At 39.2% G+C, this 11,118-nt stretch overlaps 1 pseudogene; it reads left to right on the top strand.

The window, feature by feature from the left end:
• The first annotated feature begins 2,772 nt into the window (after nt 1–2,772).
• Nucleotides 2,773–11,118, top strand: part of LOC121443692 — a 33,131-nt pseudogene continuing 24,785 nt past the window's right edge.

Genomic DNA, 11,118 nt, shown 5'->3' with positions numbered 1-11,118 from the left:
ATGCCTGCTCAAAACTATATAACCATGGTCCCGAGGGATCCAATGTCCTCTTTTGATCTGGACACCAAGCACACACATGGAACACATGTGCCTGCAAACAAAACACTTATACACAATCATTTTTTAAACATGGGCTAGGGCTGTAGCTATTGCTTACCTAGCATGCACCAAACTGAGTTCAATCCCCAGTTCTGTATAGAGCTGGGTGTGGTAGTACAAACCTGTAATTGCAGCACTGGGGAGATAGTTGGAAGAGAAGGGTTTGGGCTAGCCTGGCTTATGTGAAGTCTTGTTTCAAACCAAGCTAAGTTGATAAAATGTCTCAGCATGTAACTATCAAGCCTGACAACCTGAGTTCAATTCCCAAGTACCACTTGGTGAGGGAGAAAGCCAACTCCTGCAAGTTGTCTTCTGACCTTCACTTGTGTGCCATGATACAAGTGTGTCCATACACAAAATTTTAAAATTGGATTCCATTCATTTAATGGGGGGGGGGTCACATGCCATAGTGTATATGTGGAGATCTCTCCATCATATGGGTTCCAGGGATGGAACTGATGCAATTTTGGAAGAAGGTACCTTTACTTGCTGAGCCATCCTTTCAGCCTTTTTTTTTTTTTTTTTTTTTTTGAGACAGGGTCTCTTATGTAGCCCTGAAACCAGATATGTAGGCCAGGCTAGCCTCAAACTCAGAGATCCACCTGCCTCTGCCTCTTGAGAGTGCTGAGATTACAGGGGTGTACCACTATGCCTGGCCTATAAAATTTTTTCAATGTGTCCCAGGTATGTGTTGTGTGTGTGTTTTAAGAGTTATGCCATGTGGACGTGGGAGGAGGCTAAAAGGGCATCCTCACTATGTAACATTCTGATGGACTAAGGTCCTTTTTAGTTTTTTTTTTTTAGTTTGGGGTTTATTTTGTTGTTTTTTATTTTGTTTTTTTGAGGCAGGGTTTCTTTGTGTAGCCTTGACTGTCTTAGAACTAACTAGATCAGGCTGGCCTGTCTCCCAACTGCCACCACCATCTGCTAGTTTCATATTGTTTATACTATTGGTCAAAGTGCTAACTATAGGGAACCACACTCGATGAGAAAAGCAAGTGAAAAATGTAAAATGAAACATTTGTGTCCATTTGTGTTTACTCCATGTAATTAGATATTTTACAAGAATGACATCCCCTGGAGCTGAAGATACAGGCAGTTCTGAACCACTTAATGCAGGTACTGGGAACCAAATTCAGGTCTTCTGAATGAGCAGCAAGTGCTTGTAACTACTGAGCCATTTCTCCAGCCTCAGTCCCATTATTTATTTTTTTAATTGTTTAAAAGTTGATCAAGCCGCCGGGTGGTGGTGGCGCACGCCTTTAATCCCAGCACTCGGGAGGCAGAGGCAGGCGGATCTCTGTGAGTTCGAGGCCAGCCTGGTCTACAAGACCTAGTTCCAGGACAGGCACCAAAAAGCTACGGAGAAACCCTGTCTCGAAAAAAATCAAAAAAAAAAAAAAAGAAAAGAAAGAAAAGAAAAGAAAACTAAGTGTGGTGGTGTCTGTAATCCCATTTGACTGGTGCAGGCAGGAGAATCCAGACTTCAAGGTCATTCACTACACAGTGAACTCAAGGCCAGCTTGGGCTACAAAAGACCCTGTCCAAATACAAAACAAGTGTTGACCAAGGCCGTTCAACGGTGGAGCACACGCAAGGTTGGGAATGGACTTTAATATTGCAAATAAATAAACATCTAGAAATTTAAAAACACATTTTCGAAAGGCATAGAGCCAAGTGGGGATCTGGAATAATGGGATTGCAACAGGAAGAAACGAGGAGTATGGATATAGGGCAAATGCATTCCAGGCAAAGGGAACAAGTAAGTATGAAGTCCTAGAGGCTCAACTGTGTCTGCTATAGTCAAGAACAAGTAGAATTGTTCCTGTTGTGAGAGGAAGGGTAAGAGATTAAGTCAGTTAAGTGACAGACCTGATGTCTATCCTAGGTCTTTAATGGCTGACTAAATCCTTGCCAATGAACCTTGCTTGAAAATCCTAACAGGGAAGGAAGGGAGAAGGGAAGGCAGGAAGGCCCGACCAAGGGAAGCCCAGAAGAGGCAAGGAAGTTCCTTCGTCCAGTGTAAGTCTCAGAAGGCCTGCAGCAATATTTGGGATAGATATGGGGAATCATTTTCTAGGGAGAGGAATGAGAGGTTAAATATGTGCTTGGCAGTTGGCCATGTAAAAGAGCCTAGTAAGTAAATAAGTCAGTGCTGGGCAAGATGAGGTAATTGAAATGTTTCAAGAAAACCCAATCAGGGGAGCATGTAAGCGAATGTTAGGGTGAGGAAGCAAGAAGCCAAAGTTCTTAACAGCTCTGTATCGGATCCTGCACCTCTTAAACGTTTGCCTTTCCTCTCAGCCCAGGTTCAACCACACCAAAAAGCTACAGGAGAGCATGGTAAATGGTTAGGGAGCGACCCAAGTGAGTGAGAGCTCTTTGGGCCTATTATATTACGGGATCTTCAGAAAAATTCTGAGAGGCGCTCAGAACAAAAAGGCGAGCCCGAAAACCAATAAAAAACGTGCAAAGGACGAGGCAAGCTGAGGGGAAAGCGAGATCACGCCTCTTCCAATTTTGCCACGCCCCTCATTCTTGGTCAGCCCCACCACAGGGAACAAGTCTGATTGGCTGAGCGACAAATTTTAAAGGGTGGGGCTACATACGTTTCACAGTGGGTAACGCGCTGGAAGTGGAGGGAGGGCTGCAGGGCGGGGCTAGGTTGTCCTATCTAAGGTAGGAAAGGCCAATGATAATTCAGGACACCTCGCCTAGAAAGTCATCTGGAGCCTTTAAATTCTTGTTTCCAGAGGCACCACAAAGGACTAGGACTTCTAGGCTCACCAGTTCTTTTCCTCCTTGCAAAATTCCCGTGTGCTACCATGAGGGTGTACCAAGTGAGACTGTAGGGGAATCAAAAGGTAACTGGTACGCCGGGCTCCTGGCTGTTGCTCACCTTGATGCTATTAAAATTCTGGCAAGATCAAGACTGACTCCTCACCCCCTGTCTACACCCCTGGCGCCGTTCCGGGGCCCGCGCCACCTTCCCCGGTGGGCCCGCCATGGCCGCACCCCCTTCCGCTGCAGACAGGTCTTTTGGTACACTCAGTCCGAGGTGAGTCTCCTCCTTCTTCCTTTCCAGCGAGTGCGTGCGCATGCGTGGACCGCGGCGCAGCTGGCTGTGGGGCCCTGGGATCCGCTGCGTCCCCGCGAGCCGTCGTGAACACCCGAATCCCAGCGGGCGCTTGCGAGCACCGGAGCCTCGTCCGCAGCGGCCCAGCTCATGGCCGGGTGACCGGGACGCCTCCTCCGCCTCCTCCTCCTCCGCCGCCGCCGCCTCTTCCTCCCCCGCCGGCGGCGGCCCGGGCCCGGCAGCCATGGCCGAGGACTACTGGGACGGGCGCCCGCGGCCCACGGGAGGACGAGGAGGTCGCGCGGCCTCAGCCCGGGCCGCCGCCGCCATCACCGCCCCAGCCGCCCCCGCGCCGGCCCCGAGGCGCTGAGCTTCCCCGCGCGCCCGCTCCGGTGAGCGTGTCCCAGAATGCACCGGGGTGGGGGAATCCTTGGGGGGCCTCCCTCCCTGACCGTGGCCTCGGTCCCAGAATGCATCGGGGTGGGGGTCCTTGGGGGGCCTCCCTGACCGTGGCCTCGGTCCCAGAATGCACCGGGGTGGGGGGGTCCAAGGGGGCCTCCCTGACCGTGGCCTGTGTCCCACAATGCACCGGGGTGGGGGGGTCCTTGGGGGGCCTCCCTGACCGTGGCCTCGGTCCCAGAATGCACCTGGGTGGGGGGGTCCTTGGGGGGGCCTCCCTGACCGTGGTCTCGGTCCCAGAATGCACCGGGGTGGGGGTCCTTGGGGGACCTCGATCCCAGAATGCACTGGGGTGGGGGGTTGCATGGGGGGCCTCCCTGACCGTGGCCTCGATTTTTGACTGTCAGGGAGCCCCTCCCCTTGGACTTTCCCAGAATGCACCGCGGGGCGGGGGGGGGCGGGAAGGTCATGGACCTTGGCTGTCAGGGACCCCCTCCCCTTGGACTTTCCCAGAATGCACCGCGGGGGGGGGGGAGGTCATTGACCTTGGCTGTCAGGGAGCCCCTCCCCTTGGACTTTCCCAGAATGTACCGCGGGGGGGGGGGGGGGGGGAGGATATTGACCTTGGCTGTCAGGGAGCCCCTCCCCTTGGACTTTCCCAGAATGCACCGCGGGGGGGCGGGAAGGTCATGGACCTTGGCTGTCAGGGAGCCCCTCCCCTTGGACTTTCCCAGAATGCACTGCGGGGGGGGGTGAAGTCATGGACCTTGGCTGTCAGGGAGCCCCTCCCCTTGGACTTTCCCAGAATGCACCGCGGGAGAGGGGAGGGGAGGTCATGGACCTTGGCCCTCAGGGAGCCCCTCCACTTGGACTTTCCCAGAATGCACCGCGGGGGGGGGGAGGTCATGGACCTTGGCTGTCAGGGAGCCCCTCCCCCTTGGACTTTCCCAGAATGCACTGCGGGGGAGGGGTGAAGTCATTGACCTTGGCTGTCAGGGAGCCCCTCCCCTTGCACTGTCCCAGAATGCACCCCAGGGGGGGAGGTCATTGACCTTGGCTGTCAGGGAGCCCCTCCCCTTGGACTTTCCCAGAATGCACTGCGGGGGGGGGGGAGGTCATGGACCTTGGCTGTCAGGGAGCCCCTCCCCTTGGACTTTCCCAGAATGCACCGCGGGGGGAGAGGTCATTGACCTTGGCTGTCAGGGAGCCCCTCCCCTTGGACTTTCCCAGAATGCACCGCGGGGGGGGGGAGGATATTGACCTTGGCTGTCAGGGAGCCCCTCCCCTTGGACTTTCCCAGAATGCACCGCGGGGGGGCGGGAAGGTCATGGACCTTGGCTGTCAGGGAGCCCCTCCCCTTGGACTTTCCCAGAATGCACTGCGGGGGGGGGGGTCAAGTCATGGACCTTGGCTGTCAGGGAGCCCCTCCCCTTGGACTTTCCCAGAATGCACCGCGGGAGAGGGGAGGGGAGGTCATGGACCTTGGCTGTCAGGGAGCCCCTCCCCTTGGACTTTCCCAGAATGCACCGCGGGGGGGGGGGGAGGTCATGGACCTTGGCTGTCAGGGAGCCCCTCCCCTTGGACTTTCCCAGAATGCACCGCGGGGGAGGGGTGAAGTCATTGACCTTGGCTGTCAGGGAGCCCCTCCCCTTGGACTTTCCCAGAATGCACTGCGGGGGGGGGTCATTGACCTTGGCTGTCAGGGAGCCCCTCCCCTTGGACTTTCCCAGAATGCACTGCCGGGGGGGGGGGGGGGAGATCATGGACCTTGGCTGTCAGGGAGCCCCTCGCCTTGGACTTTCCCAGAATGCACCGCGGGGGGGGGGGGTCATGGACCTTGGCCGTCAGGGAGCCCCTCCCCTTGGACTTTCCCAGAATGCACCGCAGGGCGGGGGGAGGGAGGGGTCATTGACCTTGGGTGTCAGAGAGCCCTTCCCCTTGGACTTTCCCAGAATGCACCGCAGGGGGGGAGGTCATTAACCTTGGCTGTCAGGGAGCCCCTCCCCTTGGACTTTCCCAGAATGCACCAGGGGGGGCGAGGTTATTGACCTTGGCCATCAGGGAGCCCCTCTCCTTGGACTTTCCCAGAATGCACCGTGCGAACTGAGCGTGGGAATGGCTCGGATGCTAAGGGGCTGGAGAAGGGAGGTTTTTTTTTAATTATTGATTGGTTAATTGATTATACAATAGTCTAATTTTTTATATTTATTTATTATGTCTACAAGAGTCTGGTCTTTATATTTATTTAGTATGTAGACAAGATTCTGATTTTTATGTTTATTTATTCCTTATGTATACCATATTCTAATCCTCTTTTATGTTTATTTATTCATTACGTGTACCATATTTTAATTTTTATATTTATTTAGTTTGTAGACAAGATTCTGATTTTTATGTTTATTTATTCCTTATGTATACAATATTCTAATTCTCTATTTATTCGTCATGTATACAATATTCTAATTCTCTATTTGTTTATCATGTATACAATATTCTAATTTTTATATGTATCTGCTTATTCATTATGTATACAATATTCTAACTCTATTTATTTTTTATCATGTATACAATATTCTAATTTTTATATTTATCTACTTATTGTGTATACAATATTCTAATTCTCTTTTTATTTATTTTTTATCATGGATGCAATATTCTAATTTTTATATTTATCTACCTATTCATTATGTATACACTATTCTCTTTTTATTTTTTTATCATGTATACAATATTCTAATTTTTATATTTATCTACCTATTTATTATGTATACCATATTCTAATTTTCTTTCATATTTATTTATTCATTACGTATACAATATTTTAATTTTTATATTTATTTAGTATGTATACAATATCCTAATTTTTATATTTATCTATTTATTCATTATGTATACCATATTCTAATTCTCTTTTATATTTATCTATTTATTCATTACGTATACAATATTTTAATTTTTATATTTATTGTGTATGTATACAATATTGTAATTTTTATATTTATTCCTTATGTATACCATATTCTAATTCTCTCCTATATTTATTTTTTGATTATGTGTACCATATTTTAATTTTTATATGGATTGATTCATGATGTATACGATATTCTAATTCCCTCTTATATTTATTTTTTTATTATGTGTACCATTTTTTAATTTTTATATGGATTAATTCATGATGTATACAATAGTCTAATGCTCTCATATTTATCTATTTATTCATTATGTATACAATAGAGGTTAGAAGGAATAAATAAATGTAAAAAGTAGAATATTCTATACATAATAAATAAATATAAAGAGAATTAGAATATTGTATCCATGATCAATAAATATAAAAAAATTAGAAAATTGTATACATGATAAATATAATAAAATTAGAATATTGTGTACATGATAAATAAATATAAAAAATTAGAATATTATATACATAATAAATATAAAAGGAAATAGAATATTGTACACATGATAAATAAATAGAAAAAAATTTGAATATTGTATACATGATCAATAAATAAATATAAAACAATTAGAATAGTGTATACATGATCAATCAATATAATAAATTTAGAATATGGCATCCATGATCAATAAATATAAAAAAAAATAGGATATTGTATACATGATAAATATAAAAACAACATTCATAATAAACAAATAAAAATATAAAAGGAATTAGAATAGTGTATACATGATCAATCAATATAATAAAATTAGGATATGGCATCCATGATCAATAAATATAAAAAAATTAGGATATTGTATACATGATAAATATAAAAACATTCATAATAAATAAATAAATATAAAAGGAATTAGAACAGTGTATACATGATCAGTCAATATAAGAAAATTAGAATATGGCATCCATGATCAATAAATATAAAAAATTAGCATATTGTATGCATGATAAATATAAAAACAACATGATAAATATAAAAACAACATTCATAATAAACAAATAAATATAAAAGGAATTAGAACAGTGTATACATGATCAATCAATATAAGAAACTTCGAATATGGCATCCATGATCAATAAATATAAAAAAATTAGGATATTGTATACATGATAAATATAAAAACAATATTCATAATAAATAAATATAAAAGGAATTATAATAGTGGATACAAGAACAATCAATATAAGAAAATTCAAATATGGCATCCATGATCAATAAATATAAAAAAATTAGAATATTGTATACATGATAAATATAAAAACAACATTCATAATAAACAAATAAATATAAAAGGAATTAGAATAGTGTATACATGATCAATCAGAATAAATAAATATAAAAAAATTAGCATATTGTATACATGATGAATATAAAAACAACATTCATAATAAACAAATAAATATAAAAGGAATTAGAACAGTGTATATATGATCAATCAATATAAGAAAATTAGAATATGGCATCCATGATCAATAAATATAAAAAAATTAGAATATTGTATACATGATCAATATAAAAACAACATTCATAATAAACAAATAAATATAAAAGGAAGTAGAATAGTGTATGCATGATCCATCAATATAAGAAAATTAGAATATGGCATCCATGATCAATAAATATAAAAAAATTAGGATATTGTATACATGATAAATAAATATAAAAAATTAGGGTATTGTATACATGATAAATATAAAAACAATATTCATAGTAAACAAATATAAAAGGAATTAGCATAGTGTCTGCATGATCAATCAATATAAGAAAATTAGAATATGGCATCCATGATCAATAAATATAAAAAATTAGGATATTGTATACATGATAAATAGAAAAAAATTAGAATATTGTATACGTGATCAATAAATAAATATAAAACAATTAGAATCGTGTATACATGGTCAGTCAATATAATAAAATTAGAATATGGCATCCATGATCAATAAATATAAAAAAATTAGGATATTGTATACATGATAAATATAAAAACAACATTCATAATAAATAAAAAATTATAAAAGGAATTAGAACAGTGTATTCATGATCAGTCAATATATAAAATTAGAATCTGGCATCCATGATCAATAAATATAAAAAAATTAGGATATTGTATACATGATAAATATAAAAACAACATTCATAATAAATAAAAAATTATAAAAGGAATTAGAACAGTGTATACATGATCAGTCAATATAAGAAAATTACCATATGGCATCCATGATCAATAAATATAAAAAAAATTAGGATATTGTATACATGATAAATATAATAAAATTAGGATATTGTATACATGATAAATATAAAAAATTAGAATATTTACATAATAAATAAATAAATAAAGAATTAGAGTATTGTACACATGATCAATAAATAGAAAAAAATTAGAATATTGTATACATGATCAATAAATAAATATAAAACAATTAGAACAGTGTATACATGATCAATCAATATAAGAAAATTAGAATATGGCATCCATAATAAATATAAAAAAATTAGAATATTGTATACATGATAAATATAAAAACAACATTCATAATAAATAAATATAAAAGGTATTAGAATAGTGTATACATGATCAATCAGAATAAATAAATATAAAATAATTAGGATATTGTATCCATGATAAATAAATAAAATCTTAAAAAAAATCAACCAATCAACCACAGCTCAGCCATAAAAATAAATAAATTAATTAAAAACATGATCAATCAATATAAGAAAATTAGAATATGGCATCCATAATCAATAAATATAAAAAAATTAGCATATTGTATCCATAATAAATAAAGTCTTAAAAAAAATCAACCAATCAACCACAGCTCAGCCATAAAAATAAATAAATTAATTAAAACATGATCAATCAATATAAGAAAATTAGAATATGGCATCCATGATCAATAAATATAAAAAAATTAGGATATTATATCCATAAGAAATAAATAAAATCTTAAAAAAAATCAATCAATAAAGCACAGCTCGGCCATAAAAATAAATAATTAAAAACATGATCAATCAATATAAGAAAATTAGAATATGGCATCCATGATAAATATAAAAAAATTAGGATATTATATCCATGATAAATAAAATCTTTAAAAAAAAATCAACCATAGCTCAGCCTTAAAAATAAATAAATTAATTAAAAACATAATCAATCAATATAAGAAAATTAGAATATGGCATCCATAATCAATAAATATAAAAAAATTAGGATATTGTATACATGATAAATATAAAAACAACATTCATAATAAATAAATAATTATAAAAGGAATTAGAACAGTGTATACATGATCAGTCAATATAAGAAAATTAGGATATGGCATCCATAATCAATAAATATAAAAAAATTACCATATTGTATCCATAATAAATAAATAAAATCTTAAAAAAAATCAACCAATCAACCACAGCTCAGCCATAAAAATAAATTTATTAATTAATTAAAAAAGAAAAAAAATCAACCAATAAACCACAGCTCAGCCATAAAAATAAATAAATTAATTAATTAAAAAAGAAAAAAATCAACCAATAAACCACAGCTCAGCCATAAAAATAAATTTATTAATTAATTAAAAAAGAAAAAAAATCAACCAATAAACCACAGCTCAGCTATAAAAATAAATTAATTAATTAAAATAAAAAAATGAAACAGGACCCGGGTTTGTGAGACTCCCCCCACCACAACGCCATTGGTTGGTCCCCCCACATTTGCATAGAGGAGTGTGGGGATCCACCCGTCACCATGACAATGGTTGCTGGGGGGGGAGGTGGGCGGAGCTTCCTGCCCGGCAGCTGGGGGGCCATGTGGGGCCCGCGGACCATGCAGACCCGGGACTTGAACCCGCGCCCTGGGGCTCTCCCCGAACCCCCGGCCCGGGACTCGAACCCGTGTCCTGGGGCTCTCCCCGAACCCCTGGTCCCCACGGCGACGGCGGCAGCCACGATGGCTGCACATCCGAGTCCCGAGGTGACGAAGGCGTAGGGGCGGGCGAACAAGGACCTGGGGCCCTTGTTTATAACATATTTATTTATTATGGATACAATAATATAATTTTTATATATTTATTGATCATGGATACAATATTCTAATTTTTATATCTATTTATTAATTATGGATATAGTATTCTAATTTTTATATATTTATTGATCATGGATACAATATTCTAATTCTCTATTTATTCATTATGGATACAGTATTCTAATTTTATATATTTGTTTATCATGGATACAATATTCTAATTCTCTATTTGTTTATTCATTATGGATACTATATTCTAATTTATATATATTTATTGATCATGGATACAATATTCTAATTCTCTATTTATTCATTATGGATACAATATTCTAATTTTTATATTTATTCCTTATGGATACAATATTCTAATTTTTATATATTTATTGATCATGGATACAATATTCTAATTCTCTATTCTTTATGGATACAGTATTCTAATTTTTATGTTTCTTTATTATGGATACAGTATTCTAATTTTTATATCCATTATAGATACAATATTCTAATTTTAATATATTTATTTATCATGGATACAATATTCTAATTCTCAATTTATT

The sequence above is a fragment of the Microtus oregoni genome, unplaced genomic scaffold (genome assembly GCF_018167655.1).
Source record: "Microtus oregoni isolate MIOR12 unplaced genomic scaffold, Mior012 000112F_000, whole genome shotgun sequence".
In the NCBI taxonomy this organism is placed as follows: Eukaryota; Metazoa; Chordata; class Mammalia; order Rodentia; family Cricetidae; genus Microtus; species Microtus oregoni.
Note: the sequence above shows the minus strand (reverse complement) of the source record. Positions and strands in the feature narration are given on the sequence as shown.